We start from the raw sequence: 17,561 nt of genomic DNA, 5'->3' as shown, positions 1-17,561 counted from the left end.
AGCACTGTTTACTGAAGGCTATCTTTTTGGCATTGTATATTTTTGGTACTTCTGTTGAAAATTAGTTGACTATATATGCATAGGTTTGCTTCTGGGGTCTTGATTCTGTTCCATTAGTCTATGTGTCTGTTTTTAAGATTATCCTATACTATTTTGATTACTATAGCTTAGTAATGCCATTTGAAATCAAGAAGGGTGATGCTTTCAACTGTGTTCTTATTTTGCAAGATTAATTTGACTAGGTGGAGACTGCTACAGTTCTACATAAATTTTAGAAGTTTTTTTTTTTTTTTCCTGAAAGATGCAATTGGAGTCATGGTAGGAATTGCATTGAATCTTTCTATCTCTTTGGGTAGTATAAAATTTGTTAACAATATTAATCCTTCCAATACACGAATGTGGGATAGCTTTCTATTTATTTGTGAATTCTTTGCTTTCCTTCCTCAGTGTTTACAGTTTTCAGGGTCCATACCTTTCACCTCCTTGATTAAATTTACTCCTAAGTATTTTTATTCTTTTTGATGCTACAGTTAATTCTAGCCTGATGGCTCTTGTTGTATGGTCTAGCTATGAATCCCTCTAAATAATGTTGAGAAGAAATCATAAACAGAGCATGACTTGCTTCTTATTCATTTTCTTGGTTTGCTTTTATAATTATTCCTCAAGGAACCCTTCCAACTGCAAGCTGGATATGATTTCTTTTTCCTCTGAATTCCCTGTTTGTTTGTTTAATGAGCAGTATTGTTCTAATGTGTATATGCATATGAATTACCTGGAAAATGTGTTAAAATGAAGCAGATCTAGGGTAGGATCTTCTATCCTCCCATGCTATGAAGTTCCCAGGTAATGCTGATGCTGCATGCTTAAAAACCACCCAATGAATATAACAAGAGTTTTTTGAGCACTGGTCACTTCTTGTTTTATATTACAACCACTTATTTGTGTGTTTGACTTGCTCAATTGAATTGTAGCAATTTTCTTGATGATCTGATTGTAAGTCTTAAAATTAGTTCTCAAAAATGTCTCTGGCCAATCTAAACAGACATCCAATGACTATCACACAACCTTTTAAATCACCTAACAGGGTTTATCCTCTTTGTTTGTCTACCCTTTCTATTATAAAGAAAGAGCATGCTCTTTTCAGCTGGAACACAAACATCAAAATACTAGCTGGCACAGAGTTGATACTTGGTAAATCCACCCTTATGGCACAAAGTGAAGAAGAACTAAAGAGCCTCTTGATGAAAGTGAAAGAGGAGAGTGAAAAGTTGGCTTAAAGCTCAACATTCAGAAAACGAAGATCATGGCATCCAGTCCCATCACTTCATGGCAAATAGATGGGGAAACAGTGGAAACAGTGTCAGACTTTATTTTTCTGGGCTCCAAAATCACTGCAGATGGTGACTGCAGCCATGAAATTAAAAGACACTTACTCCTTGGAAGGAAAGTTATGACCAACCTAGATAGCATATTCAAAAGCAGAGACATTATTTTGCCAACAAAGGTCCATCTAGTCAAGGCTATGGTTTTTCCAGTGGTCATGTATGGATGTGAGAGTTGGACTGTGAAGAAGGCTGAGTGCCAAAGAATTGATGCTTTTGAACTGTGGTGTTGGAGAAGACTCTTGAGAGTCCCTTGGACTGCAAGGAGATCCAACCAGTCCATTCTGAAGGAGATCAGCCCTGGGTGTTCATTGGAAGGGCTGATGTTGAAGCTGAAACTCCAATACTTTGGCCACCTGATGCGAAGAGCTGACTCATTTGAAAAGACCTTGATGCTGGGAGGGATTGGGGGCAGGAGGAGAAGGAGACAACAGAGGATAAGATGGTTGGATGGCATCACCGACCGGATGGACATGGGTTTGGGTGGACTTCGGGAGTTGGTGATGGACAGGGAGGCCCGGCGCACTGCGGTTCATGGGGTCGCAAAGAGTCGGACACAACTGAGTGACTGAACTGAACTGAACTGAAATATGGTTTATGAAAGTGAGAAGCAAACTTTTTTTCTTATTTCCAAGTTCATCTCCTTTATATATAATGACAGATAAAACCATGATGAAGTAACTGTAATGGCTTTCTGTGTTTAAGTTCATCATTTTCTGTAGTTCATAGGCACAATAGGAAGGCAGATAGGCTGAACTGAGGTTTACTAGCAAAGACAATTTTAAATGAAAAATTTTTGTGTATCAATGTGAATGTAAATGTAAAATATATATAATATTTTAAAATATAAAATAAATAAAATTTTTTTTTTTTCCTTTTTCCACTCAGCTCCCTATTTTACCTTCTCACCTTTGATTTTTTTTTTTTCTTTTTTGGATTCATTCTTAATTAGAATCAGGTAAAGCACAATCTCTTTTCTGGGCAGCAAAAACCCAGTATTGATTTTTCTTTATTGACCAATCATACACTGCAGTATAAATATTTATGATGGCTGCACATAATAAAAAAATAAGTTAAATACCACAGAGGAAAATGAAATGTAAATGAAAAAGGATTTCTCGTGGGTAATACATCACTTTATAATCTTACGTTACTCTGAGAAGCACCCAAAGGCTTTCTAGGATCAATGCTCAGATTACAAGACCTCCATCATCACAAACAGACATTTGCAATTTGGTCTTGGGTCCTCTTGAGGATCACTCATGTCAGATTTATTTGGCGATTTAGCAAGTGAAATACAATATATATGCAAAGCCCTTTTAAAGTGGCCAGGTGTTTAAATGGAGCTCTTCTAATATCTTGGAGCATTTTTGTAGATTCCCCCCAAATGTCAGAGTTGAAAGAAGCCGTGGAGATCACTATTCCAAGGCTCTCATTTTATGGTGAGAGGAGCTGATGTGCAGAGAGGAAAGTGACTGGCCTCGGGCCACACAGCATGCTGTTTGTTGACAAGAATCCCATTCAGTGCCTAGTTCAGCCATCTCTACTGAGCGCATCTCCACTGATTCTGGAGACGTAAGGGTGGTTTGGGGAAGGCAGGCAGGGAGGCAATGGGAGTCAAGTGTGGGCAGGTCAGTTTAGAAAAGGTGCTTAAATACTTTGCCAGACAGTTTGAGAATCCCAAAGGACACAGTAAAAGGCAGCTCATCTCTTCTGGAGTTATTACTGACTTGGTTAGAATGTATAGAGACGGCCAATTGTTTTGACATCAATTTCTGTTTTATCTACTCAGAAGGATGAAGACAGATACTCAGAGGTTTTGAGGTCACAAGGTCCTTAAGTGTTAGTGACAAAGATCTTTAAGGAAAGGTGTATCCTCCCCACCACCCTCTTCCCCGTTCGCTAGTCTCCCTGAGGCAAGTATTAATACCTTCCATTTTTGTGGACAGAGATTGTTTTTTCATAATTCAGAATTGTAGAAGATGGGAAACCCCAATAAATAGCATCAACAGTTAAATACTCAACATACAGTGTGTGTGTTTGAATGTGAACAGTATTAGTAAAAGGCAATTTATTTTGTACAGCTAAAAGTAAACTATGCATTTATCTTTTATACTGCAAACTATAAGAAGGAGAAAGAGAGCATAGGATTTTCCATATGTATCTTTGTCTTTTTTATTATCCTTCAAATTCCTCACAGTTATTCTAGGGCTTCTCTGGTGGCTCAGACGGTAAAGCGTCTGCCTGATATGCAGGAGACCTGGGTTCGATTCCTGGGCCGGGAAGATGCCCTGGAGAAGGAAATGACCATCCACTCCAGCACTCTTGCCTGGAAAATCCCATGGATGGAGGAGCCTGATAGGCTACAGTCGGCTACAGTCCATGGGGTTGCAAAGAGTCGGACACGACTGAGCGACTTCACGATTCTTTCGGGAGGCATACAATGTCTCTCTTTGTCATTGGCCACCCCAACGCACTTACTGAATATGATTCCCAAATGGATGTATTAAGCCCTCAGTGAGAGAACGTGTATGGCTTCTTAGTTGTTCCATCGTGTCTGACTCTTTGCAACCCTTGGAGTGTAGCCTGCTGGGCTCCTCTGTTCATGGGATTCTCCAGGCAAGAATACTAGAGTGAGTGGCCATTCCATTCTCTAGGGGATCTTACTGACCCAGGGATTGAATCCCAGTCTCCTGCATTGCCAGCGGATTCTCTACCATCTGAGCCACCGGGGAAGCCTCAATGAGAAAAGAATAGGAATCAAAATCCATCTAGACTAGTAACCTCCTTATTCAAAACCACTGCATTTGTCCTCAGAAAGAAATGCTTTTTCAGTGAAATATGTTTGTGTGTGTGTGTGTGTGTGTGTATATATATATATATATATATATATATATATATATATGTATTTTTGTTTTTGAGTTTTAAGGAATGGGAAAAAAATAGGAATAGCTGCTTTCTTGCACTGAAAATACAGCTATTCAGAGTAACTTGAGTATTCATACCAGACCAGTGATCCACTGCAGTGTGAGATTTGACAGAATTCCCTCAATAGCTCTAAAACCGGAGTCTGGATGATGAGAAGGATACCTGATGTTTGAATTGCCTTTGCAACTACATTTTTGTAGGGCTTTCAAATTGCTGCTTGCTAACATTTACAGCTCTCTGCAGCCATAATACACCACCACGGGATTTGGGAGCAGATCAAAGGGGCAGGAAAGAAATTGCTATTCCCAAATTCTTACTGGTAGAAGATCAGTGCATGTCAAATAGCTTTTAATGTCCACAAACCCAGCTCAGTATATACACAAGGCGATTTCCATTAGCAAAACCTATACTTTCTTCATCAAAAATCTGTTCAGCTCCAAAGAGGAAAGAATCTCTGCTCTGAGTCTTAATAGTCATAGACATTAGCCTTCAAAGGAACTTCTTAACTTTTCAAGTCCTTTTCTCATTGGTTACAAATTATGTGTGCCTTTTGTTAATAAAACTTGGTCTAAGTAAACCCCTGCTTTTACTTAAATAATTGGGATAGGTGCAGGAAAATAGAATATTTCAAAGGAAGGATTCTTAATTTCTGAAATAAGGCTTGACAAGGTCCAGAGCAGCACGTATAGCCTAGGTAACCTCTTATCTGAGATTCATATATGCACATATATTGAAACAGAATAATAAACAAACATAAGCAAATTAAAGCCTTTATCTATAGGGAGGAAGAGGGAGACTGGTAAAGGTTAAAATAAAACCTAACTTTGTCTGAAAATACTTCATTTTGTAAACATGGCTTTGAAGCCATGAAAATATTTTAAATAATTTTTTTTAAAAATCAGATATAAAAATGACAATTCATAAAAATCAAATACCAAGTCATCAAAAAGCAAAATGTAACAAAGTTGTGACTTAGCCACACATGGAAGACTCATTTTAATTGACTATAAATAGGATAATGTGGTAACATATACCAAAAACAAAATAAACTGCCAAAATAACCCTGCTTTCAACAATGATATTGTTAGTAATAATATTGGCCTCCTTAGTCTAATACTAATATATTATCTATTAGAATTAGAGAAAGAAAATAAGTATTAAAAATCAAAATTTTGTCAGCAGCTGAGATAAAGATTTTAAATCAAGGTGTCAAGCCAAATCAAAAATTGTCCACATGTGGTTTCCTCTTTAAAATGTGTCTATTTCCTAGCTCTGATCACTGAAAATTCTGAAAAAAAATGTTTGATTTGTGATGACTGGTAACGATGATCACCCTTAGGCCCCAGATGGTGGTTGTTTCAAAATGCCATTTCCCACCAAAAAGAAAAAGGGCACCTCAGAGAAATAATTGATTACTTCCAGATCTGGAGTCAGAACATGAGAAAAGCCTAGGACATCTTATCCACTTGATGGTAACTCTATCAGTGAATGAGACTGTGTCAAAAGGATTCAAGAGCTCCCATTGGCCAAAAAGAGGACATCTGGTCCACAAAGAGAAAAATAAATGAAATAGATTTAAACATATAAAATATTTTATAATCCATGAGTTCATAAAGATACTTTTAAGCAAAAATCCCAAACTCTCATTTTTTACCTTTATAGGCTTCAACTTACTCTGAAAACTGTTAAACATGGGGAAAGAATCAAGCATTAACTTATACTTCCAATAAGAACTGTACCTCATGCATCCAAATAATTGGAAAGAAATCTTTCTTTATGGAGAAATTGCAACTGTTATACACAGGAGTAACAGAATATGAATATTTCAACACCTTTAATGAAATGATGAATGGTCATCAGTGGCTTCTCAAACCTTAGATTAAAAGCTGATAAGGACGTCTATGTTTTGTAGATAAGTTCCTTTGTATCATGTCTTTGGATCCAATTGAAAACACCAGAATGTACTGATCACTCTGGACATCACAGGGAGAGATGTAATCAGACATTAATTTTCTTCATTAATTTTCCTCTGCTAAGTCGCTTCAGTCATGTCCGACTCTGTGCGACCCCAGAGATGACAGCCCACCAGGCTCCCCCATCCCTGGGATTCTCCAGGCAAGAACACTGGGGTGGGTTGCCATTTCCTTCTCCAATGCATGAAAGTGAAAAGTGAAAGGGAAGTCGCTCAGTCGAGTCCAACTCTTAGCGACCCCATGGACTGCAGCCTACCAGACTCCTCCGTCCATGGGATTTTCCAGGCAAGAGTACTGGAGTGGGGTGCCATTGCCTTCTCCAATTTTCCTCTAATATAGAACAAAAACTATAGACTACCTCTGATAAAATATCTTGTCTCTAAATTAAAATAAAACTTATCAGCTCATAGAATATACAGGACTGAGAATTCCCTGGCTGTCCAGTGGTTAGAACGCCACACTTTTACTGAGATGGCCTGAGGTCCATACTTGGTTGGGGAACTAAGGTGTGGCTAAAGAAAAAAAAAAAAGAGCCAGAGCAAGATATTAAGCAAGAATACAATCTAAAAATCCAGAAAAAGATAATTCTATAGAAGGTGCCAAGTTTCTTCAACAAATAAATGCAGGCTCCTGTGTGAGTGCACACACATACCCAACCACACAGTGGGATGGGAAAGTTGTAAATTAAAATAAACTCGAGAGATGTGTTACTCAGATTGTTTTAGATATTATTTGAATCCTTCTTTGAAAAAAAAAAAAAGGTAAATGACGTTTATTAAGCAATCAGGGAAATGTGAATATTGTGTATTTGTTAATATTTGAGGGGAAAAAAATTGGTATGATCTCAGTATTGTGGTTATATTTTTTAAAACAGCTAACTTTAGAAATAGGTACGTATTAATGCGTGAAATATATAGTGTATAGCAATCTACCAAAACTTGTTCAAGCTGAGAATTCTTTATGTTAATGCTTCAATTTGTGTATATATTTGAATATTTCCTCATTAAAAAGTTTTTAAAATGCTAAAATAAGGCTTAACACAGATTCTTTAAAACACTAAATTACTTTAGGATACTAGTACATTTTTGAGAGCAAATGAGAGAAATCCACTCAAACTAATTTAAGAAAGGAAAAAGGAAATGTATGTGTTCACATTCCTGAAAGTTCCAGAGATGGAGCTGGCTCAGAAACTGACGATTCTGATGTCTGGATGTTCCATTTCTTCCCCTGCTCCCTCCTGTCTTCTTCTTCCCCTCCTGCTGTTATCTCCTTCCCTCCTCTCTACCTCATCCCCTGTCTTTCCCCAAGGCTCCAGGCTCCACTTCACACAAGAATTACACAATCCTAGATCAGCCACCCCTGGAGAAAAAGAAAGAAACCCTCTTCCGATGAAGGTCTTATTGGCTTCAGGTACATAAAGCTGGGGTTTCCCAGGTGTTACTAGTGGGAAAGAACCTGCCTGCCTATTCAGGAGACGTGAGAGACATGGGTTCAATCCCTGGATTGAGAAGATCCCCCAGAGGAGAACGTGGAAACCCACTCCAGTATTCTTGTCTGGAGAATCCCATGGACAGAAGAGCCTGGCGGGCTACAGTTGACAGGGTAGCAAAGAGCTGGTCTTGTCTGAAGCGACTTAGCACACATGCACAGAAAGTCGGATTACTTGATCACACATGGCTAAATCACCTCTGGTCCATTTAAGGACCCTTACTAATTTACTTTACTAGTTTACTTTATCCTAATTTATATCTCTTTCATCCCTAATCCCCATTAGCATTTATGTCCCCCAATCCTCACCAAAAATACTGATTCAAAGTTTTTGTTATATATCCTTTTGTTTATGAGTAACTTTGTAAAATATGTATTGTGGTTTTTGAATGCGTATATACATGGGTATCTCATCTGAAACTAATCTTTTTGCCTTTAAAACTACATATTAAAAAAATAGCCAATTTTATTGGGGTCTATTTACATATGGTAAAACACACAGATCTTAAGCATGTAGTTAAGGAAGTTTGACAGATGTATATTTCCATGTAATGGACACCCTGATCAAAACACTGAACATTTCCATCACTCCAGAAAGTTTCCTTCAGTCCCTTTACAGTAAATCTACAATTAGAGGCAACCTCTCTTCTGATTTCAATTACTCAAAATTATTTTGCATGTCCTATGAACTTCATAAACATGGAATCATAAAGTATGTACTCTTTTATGTCTAACTTTTTGTACTCAACTTAATATCTGTGAGATCCATCCAAGTTTTGGCATGTATTAGAACTTTTAAAATTATTATTTTATTGCTAACTCATATTCCACAGTAAGAATATAATATGTTTTTAAGATAGATATGTGTGTATCTAGTCACTTGCTTCTGGCTGCTTCACAGTATTCTGCCACATGCATGTTGCATATTTTACTCATCAGTCCCCTGGTCACGCACACTTTGGTTGTCCTCCATAATCTGCTAGCCCAAATACTGCTGTGACAAACATCCTTGAGTGTACTCTTTGTGAGTTGTGTGATAGTTCTCTGGAGCTGATAAGCATCCTTAATTCCATTAAGAACTGTTGCACTATAGAATGCTCACTTCAGTTTACATTCCCTTCAGCAGTGTTTCAAGGCACTGTTCCCTGATGTGATGGCCATTCATAGCATTACAGTAAATAGTGTTAACCAGTTTTCAACATTTAAAGTAGTGCTTTCTAATAAAAAGTTTTGTGATCATGGAAATAGTCTATATCTTCATTACCCAAAATGGTAACTTCTAGGGATACATGGTTACTGAGCACTTGAAATGTAGCTTGTGTGATTGAGGAATGTCATTACCAACTTTATGAAATTGTAGTTAATTTAAATGTAAGTTAAATAGCCATATGTGGTTCAGTTCAGTTCAGTTCAGTCACTCAGTCGTGTCCGACTCTTTGCGACCCCATGAATCGCAGCACGCCAGGCCTCCCCGTCCATCACCAACTCCCGGAGTTCACTCAGACTCACGTCCATCGAGTCAGTGATGTCATCCAGCCATCTCATCCTCTGTCGTCCCCTTCTCCTCCTGCCCCCAATCCCTCCCAGCATCAGAGTCTTTTCCAATGAGTCAACTCTTTGCATGAGGTGGCCAAAGTACTGGAGTTTCAGCTTTAGCATCATTCCTTCCAAAGAAATCCCAGGGCTGATCTTCAGAATGGACTGGTTGGATCTCCTTGCAGTCCAAGGGACTCTCAAGAGTCTTCTCCAACACCACAGTTCAAAAGCATCAGTTCTTCAGTGCTCAGCCTTCTTCACAGTCCAACTCTCACATCCATACATGACCACAGGAAAAACCATAGCCTTGACTAGACAGACCTTTGTTGGCAAAGTAATGTCTCTGCTTTTGAACATGCTATCTAGGTTGGTCATAACTTTCCTTCCAAGGAGTAAGTAGTGTCTTTTAACTTCATGGCTGCAGTCACCATCTGCAGTGATTTTGGAGCCTGGAAAAATAAAGTCTGACACTGTTTCCACTGTTTCCCCATCTATTTCCTGTGAAGTGATGGGACCAGATGCCATGGTCTTCATTTTCTGAATGTTGAGCTTTAAGCCAACTTTTTCACTCTCCACTTTCACTTTCATCAAGAGGTTTTTTAGTTCCTCTTCACTTTCTGCCATAAGGGTGGTGTCATCTGCATATCTGAGGTTATTGATATTTCTCCCAGCAATCTTGATTCCAACTTGTGTTTCTTCCAGCCCAGCGTTTCTCTTGATGTACTCTGCATAGAAGTTAAATAAGCAGGGTGACAATATACAGCCTTGACGTACTCCTTTTCCTATTTGGAATCAGTCTGTTGTTCCATGTTCTGTTCTAACTTGCTTCCTGACCTGCATACAGATTTCTCAAGAGCCACGTCAGGTGGTTAGTGGCTACCATATTGGACAGTGTAGCTTTGGGATCAACCAGGATGATGAGATTGGACTTAGCTTAGTTTTGACTGAGTCTTGCCGTTAGAAAGGGATTCAAGGGAATGACATGATACAATTTGTGTCTTAGATCATTCCAGCTGTGGTAAGCATGGGTGGAGTGGGATTCAACAGAAGTCAGGTGATATTAGTTGGGGTGATATTATATTCACCCTAACTTAAAAAAATGATAGCTTATCCAGAAGCTGTGGAGACTGAGAGAACAGAGAAAATCAAGAGCTTAAATGGAAACACCAATAGTCCTTGGAAACTGACTTGAAATAGTAGATTAAAAAAAAAAAAATCAGCAGCAAATGTCCAGTTCCTTGCGTGGACAATGAGATGCACAGCTACACATAGATTCTGATGAAGAAGCTCCCAGCAAATCCACATGGAAAATCACTCGTCAACCAGAAGTGATGATGGAAGCTTAGTCAAGGTCCTTTGAGTCATGGAAAGATTGTGTGTGGAGTCATGTTGTCTCTGGGTCTGGAACCCCATCTGTTACTTCTCTGGTTTCACCAAGGCTTGTGCCAAAGGTCACCTGGATCCGTCCCATCCCATCCTTTGCTCAGTCATAGACTGACAGAGTTTAGCATGGGAAGAATGAAGCGACCTGGAGAAATCTGTAAATACCTGGAAGCTCTAAGGTTGACACAGAAGAAAAAGTCTGGGAACTGATACACATCCATTGTTTAATGTTGCAGGCAATTAGTGATCAGGAGCAGCTGCTATGGTTAAACTGTTAAAAATTTGAAAGTAAGTGAAGCAGAACATATGGGGTAGGTTTTATCTCCAAAACACTGCTTTGAGGATAATATTGACATAATTTGCCTATCATATTTCCCCCTCTTTGAAATGATTTGCATAACATTTCCTAGAAATAGACTCCATATGTCAGTTAGCAATTGGTAGAGGAAGTGCAAACTCAAGCTCACTGAAGGAGAGCCAGTTACAAGAGGAGTCATGAATCTAAGACTAGAGCCAGACTGTATTTCCCCTTCCTGGGAAAGGTAGAATATCAACAGGAAGTCGATAAAGGGACGAGGAGCTAGGAAATGGACAATTAGTGAATCTTTTCTATATACTACCAACTGTGTGATACAGCGTTCTAGGTATTTATAAATAGCTACCTTTTATAGATTGGAAAACTGAGACTTAAACAGAGGAGGCAATTTGCTCAAAGTCACACAGCACCAGATCCAGGATCCAGACCAGATTTTCTTGGCTAAAAAATAAACTTCAGACAAAAAATCCACCTCTGGATTTGGATGAGTGCAGTGATTCTCACATAGAAAGCCCCCATCACCTGGAGAAGGGAATGGCAACCCACTCTAGTATTCTTTCCTGGGAAATCCCTTGGAGAGAGGAGCCTGGTGGGCTGAGGTCATTGGGTTACAAAGAGTCAGACATGACTGAAGCAACTTAGCACACACAGACAGTGTTTCTCAGCGTGGTCTTTGGACTAGTGGCTTAGACCTCACCTGAGAATATTCTATGAATACGAATCACTTCATACATACCGAATTAAGGATTCTGGAGGTGAAGCTCAGATGTTTGTTTTAACAAGCTCTCCGGGTAATTCTGATGCAGGCTACTGTTTTGGAATTGCCAGATAAGTGTGATTTAATCAATCATATAAAAGAAAGGTACTCAAGAATGCTACAGTGGGAGGATGTAGATAAGAGATAGAGAAATATAACACATGTTTTCTACACAAAAAAATAGAAAACTTTTGGGGAAATAGATATAACTGGAAAAACAACTCAGTTTTGTGAAAGGACTGCTAGCTAGATAAATACTTTGGAAGCTTTGTTTCTAGTCCCAGATCTCATACTAATATTCAGGTTGGGTTTGAACACGTCGTTTAACTTCTATGTATTTCCTTTTAATCCCAATTAAAATGATACCAGTCATGGTGGTAATAGAGTATTTACAAGGCCAATGCTTTTAATTATTTTAGAGGTAGATAGGACAGTGACTAGCCAAAAATGAGAAGTGTTAGAAAGCCTGAAGTATTCCTTACTGATTGATATTCTACTAGACTGAAGAGGCAAAATGATAGGATACTGAAAAGGGAACTCCCCAGGTCAGTAGGGGCCCAATATGCTACCGGAGATCAGTGGAGAAATAACTCCAGAAAGAATGAAGGGATGGACCCAAAGCAAAAACAATACTCAGCTGTGGATGTGACTGGTGATGCTGTAAAGAGCAATATTGCATAGGAACCTGGAATATCAGGTCCATGAATCAAGGCAATTGGAAGTGGTCAAACGAGATGGTAAGAGTGAACATCGACATTCTAGGAATCAGTGAACTAAAATGGACTGGAATGGGTGAATTCAACTCAGATGACCATTATATCTACTACTGTGGGCAGGAATCCCTTAGAAGAAATGGAGTAGCCATCATGGTCAACAAAAGAGTCTGAAATGCAGTACTTGGATGCAATCCCAAAAGGACAGAATGATCTCTGTTTATTTCCAAGGAAACCCTTCAATATCACAGTAATCCAAGCCTATGCCCCAACCAGTAATGCTGAAGAAGCTGAAATTGAACGGTTCTATGAAGACTTACAAAACCTTTTAGAACTAACACCCAAAAAAGATGTCCTTTTCATTATAGAGAACTGGAATGCAGAAGTAGGAAGTCAAGAAACACCTGGAGTAACAGGCAAATTTGGCCTTGGAGTACAGAATGAAGCAGGGCAAAGGCTAATAGAGTTTTGTCAAGAGAAAGCACTGGTCATAGCAAACACCCTCTTCCAACAACAAAGAGAAGACTCTACACATGGACATCACCAGATGGTCAACACCGAAATCAGCTTGATTATATTCTTTGCAGCCAAAGATGGAGAAGCTCTATACAGTCAGCAAAAACAAGACTAGGAGCTGACTGTGGCTCAGACCATGAACTCCTTATTGCCAAAATCAGACTTAAATTGAAGAAAGTAGGGAAAAGCACTAGACCACTCAGGTATGACCTAAATCAAATCCCTTATGATTATACAGTGGAAGTGAGAAATAGATGTAAGGGACTAGATCTGATAGATAGAGTGCCTGATGAACTATGGACAGAGGTTCATGACATTGTACAGGAGACAGGGATCAAGACAATCCCCATGGAAAAGAAATGCAAAAAAGCAAAATGGCTGTCTGGGGAGGCCTTATAAATAGCTGTGAAAAGAAGAGAAGCAAAAAGCAAAGGAGAAAAGGAAAGATATAAGCATCTGAATTCAGAGTTCCAAAGAACAGCAAGAAGAGATAAAAAAGCCTTCCTCAGCAACCAATGCAAAGAAATAGAGGAAAACAACAGAATGGGAAAGACTAGAGATCTCTTTGAGGAAATTAGAGATACCACGGGAACATTTCATGCAAAGATGGCCTCGATAAAGGACAGAAATGGTATGGACCTAACAAAAGCAGAAGATATTAAGAAGAGGTGGCAAGAATACACAGGAGATCTGTACAAAAAAGAGCTTCATGACCTAGATAATCATGATGGAGTGATCACTCACCTAGAGCCAGACATCCTGGAATGTGAAGTCAAGTGGGCCTTAGAAAGCATCACTACGAACAAAGCTAGTGGAGGTGATGGAATTCCAGTGGAGCAATTCCAAATCCTGAAAGATGATGCTGTGAAAGTGATGCACTCAATATGCCAGCAAATCTGGAAAACTCAGCAGTGGCCACAGGACTGGAAAAGGTCAGTTTTCATTCCAATCCCAAAGAAAGGCAATGCCAAAGAATGCTCAAACTACCACATAATTGCACTCATCTCACACGCTAGTAAAGTAATACTCAAAATTCTCCAAGCCAGGCTTCAGCAATATGTGAACCATGAACTTCCAAATGTTCAAGCTCGTTTTAGAAAAGGCAGAGGAACCAGAGATCAAATTGCCAACATCTGCTGATCATCGTAAAGGCAAGAGAGTTCCAGAGAAACATCTATTTCTGCTTTATTGACAATGCCAAAGCCTTTGACTGTGTGGATCACAATAAACTGTGGAAAATTCTGAAAGAGATGGGAATACCAGACCACCTGACCTGCCTCTTGAGAAACCTGTATGCAGGTCAGGAAGCAACAGTTAGAACTGGACATGGAACAAAGGACTGGTTCCAAATAGTAAAAGGAGTCTGTCAAGGCTGTATATTGTCACCCTGCTTATTTAACTTATATGTAGAGTACATCATGAGAAACGCTGGGCTGGAGGAAGCACAAGCTGGAATCAAGATTGCCAGGAGAAATATCAATAACCTCAGATATGCAGATGACACCACCCTTATGGCAGAAAGTGAAGAGGAACTAAAAAGCCTCTTGATGAAAGTGAAAGAGGAGAGTGAAAAAGTTGGCTTAAAGCTAAACATTCAGAAAATGAAGACCATGGCATCTGGTCCCATCACTTCATGGGAAATAGATGGGTAAACAGTGGAAACAGTATCAGAGTTTATTTTGGGGGGCTCCAAAATCACTGCAGTTGGTGATTGCAGCCATGAAATTGGAAGACACTTACTCCTTGGAAGGAAAGTTATGACCAACCTAGATAGCATATTAAAAAGCTGAGAGATTACTTTGCCAACAAAGGTCTGTCTAGTCAAGGCTATGGTTCTTCCAGTGGTCATGTATGGATGTGAGTGTTGGACTGTGAAGAAAGCTGAATGCCGAAGAATTGATGCTTTTGAACTGTGGTGTTGGAGAAGACTCTTGAGAGTCCCTTGGACTGCAAGGAGGTCCAACCAGTCCATCCTAAAGGAGATCAGTCCTGGGTGTTCATTGGAAGAACTGATAATAAAGCTGAAACTCCAATACTTTGGCCACCACATGTGAAGAGTTGACTCACTGGAAAAGACCCTGATGCTCAGAGGGGTTGGGGGCAGGAGGAGACTGGGACGACAAAGGATGAGATGGTTGGATGGCATCACCGACTCGATGGACATGAGTTTGAGTGAACTCCGGGAGTTAGTGATGGACAGGGAGGCCTGGCCTGCTGTGATTCATGCAGTCACAAAGAGTTGGACATGACTGAGCAACTGAACTGAACTGAAACTGAAAATACACAGTTATAGATGGCCAAGTCCATTATTCTCAAACATGATTTGCACCGAGGAGCTTAACACAAAGTAAAAATCGTGCAGTCCCAGAGCAATATACTCTGTTCACATCCCATGTATGTGGCATATATAGAGAGGAAAGAGGTGATTATAATCACCTCAGATGATTCTAGCATGCTTCCAAAGTTGAGAATTATAGCTCTATGTAGTCAGCAAATCTAAATGAAGGAGAAATCTGAGTGGTCAACAATAGTTTGGGGATGGTGTATGGTGATGTTCTAGCCACCTGTCTCTCGTGGCTCTCTCATCATTTATGGGGAAAGTCTAATTTACTTAGCCTGGGACTCATGTCTTTTATGATTTACTTCCTGAGTACATTTCCTGCTTCCTGTTCCATTGATCACTTTCATAAACCTCTGTGTTAGCCAAATTAGACTACTTGCTTTTCTCCAGCTATTCCTAGGTTACACTTCCTCTGTAGTTTTACTAGTGCTATTTCCTATGCCTGTTTTGTCGACTGAAATTATATCCTTCTTCCACAGCACAGTTAAAGTGTTTTATCCTTCCTAAAGCCTTCCCTTGTGTCATCAACTGGTGAGCATCTCTGCTTCATCTGATGGCATGTCACATTTGGATAGAGTATATTTTTTAATGTTGTAGACTATAGAACAAAACATCTTGTCTCAAATGATTTCAGTCATAAAGGCAATGCACTTCAGTCCTCAGGTATGATGGCTGTAGGTCAGTTCATTTAATAGCTCAATGATGTCATAAAAGATGCAGGTCCTTTCTACCTTCCCCATCATCCAGCCTAGCTCTAGTCCCTTGATAAATCTAAAACAGCCACCATGGTTCTAAATGTCACTTACAGACATAAATACAGCCAGTGTGTGAAATGAGCTTTTGTTGACCTTGGTTTCTTTTTAAGAACAAGGAAACATTTCCAAGAATCTGACCCTAAGGCTTTTTCTCATGTTTCATTGGCCAGCATAATGTCACATGCCCATTCCTAAACCAATCAGTGACAAGGGGAATGCAGTTTCAGGGCCCAGCTCATTGAAACACATGTTTAGTAGAAGGATTTCCTGAACAAAACTGGATAGCTCTTAGAAAGGAGGAATGATGGATGCTGCCGAATGGTGCTTGGCTTAGCTGTTAATCCTTCTCTAAAGCAATAGGCCCTCTCAATATATATGATGATTATCTGTTCCCATGTTTAATTCCCCTATTAAACTTAAGTCTCCTTGAGGACAGGTTTTTGTTTTATGTTTAATGGCATGAGTTCTAGAGTCAGACAAATCTGGGTTGAAACTAATGTGATAAACTCAATTCAATTTACCCAAGACTTTCCTGATTTGGGGGCTTCCTAGGTGGTTCCAGTGGTAAAGAACCTACCTGCTAATGCAAGAAATATAAGAGACATGGGTTTGATCCCTAGGTCGGGAAGATCCCCTGGAGGAGGGCATGACAACCCACTCTAGTATCCTTGCCTGGAGAACTTCAAGAACAGAGGAACCTGGTGGGCTACCGTCCATGGGGTCACAAAGAACTGGACATGACTGAAGTAACTTAGCATGCACACACTTCCTGATTTTAGCACCCAAAGTCACATCTCCAGAGAAGCCCATTAGCCCCAGGTAAACCATGACAACTGGTCACCCTAGTTGAAATCTCATCTCTGTTATATACTAGATGCACAATCTGGAAGTCAGTTTTGTTCAAGACTGATTGCTTGAATACCCACCGAATACCAGGCACTGTTTCAGAAAGTTCGCCTTGTTTTTCTGACCACGCTGGCACCAGCCCTCTCACTTCCCGCAATCATGCTAGTGTTGCCCAGGGATTGCCTCGTGTGTGACCCTCTCTGCCCCGCATCACTCAGAGATGATGTCAGAGGAAGCCTGGCCGCCTGACGAATAGGGCTTGGGAATTCCCCAGGAGTTTGCAGACACTGTTTCTGGCTTGAAAAACAAAAACACCCACAAAACAGCTAAGGGTCCCAATCTACTCAGGGAACACGCTGTGCCCTCTTGTTTGCAGGGCCGTTTCTTGGACAAGCAGCGGCTCTGTTTGCTGGACTTTTGGCCCCGTGCAGTCACTGTGAGCAAGGCACATCTCATATAAACAGGCCAGTGAAATGAGGTAATTGCGGCTTTCGATGAATGCTATTTCTGTCTCCTGGGCGATGCTGCTTGGGATGGGAAGAGTGAAAGCGAGTGGATCTGACACGCTGTGGCTTTCCTCACAAAGTGGAGACCGATAACCCAGGGGTGGGAAAGCCACCTCCCGTT

The sequence above is a fragment of the Bos javanicus genome, chromosome 8 (assembly GCF_032452875.1).
Source record: "Bos javanicus breed banteng chromosome 8, ARS-OSU_banteng_1.0, whole genome shotgun sequence".
Taxonomy (NCBI): Eukaryota; Metazoa; Chordata; class Mammalia; order Artiodactyla; family Bovidae; genus Bos; species Bos javanicus.
The sequence above is the reverse complement of the archived record's forward strand: the minus strand, read 5'-3'. Positions refer to the sequence as shown.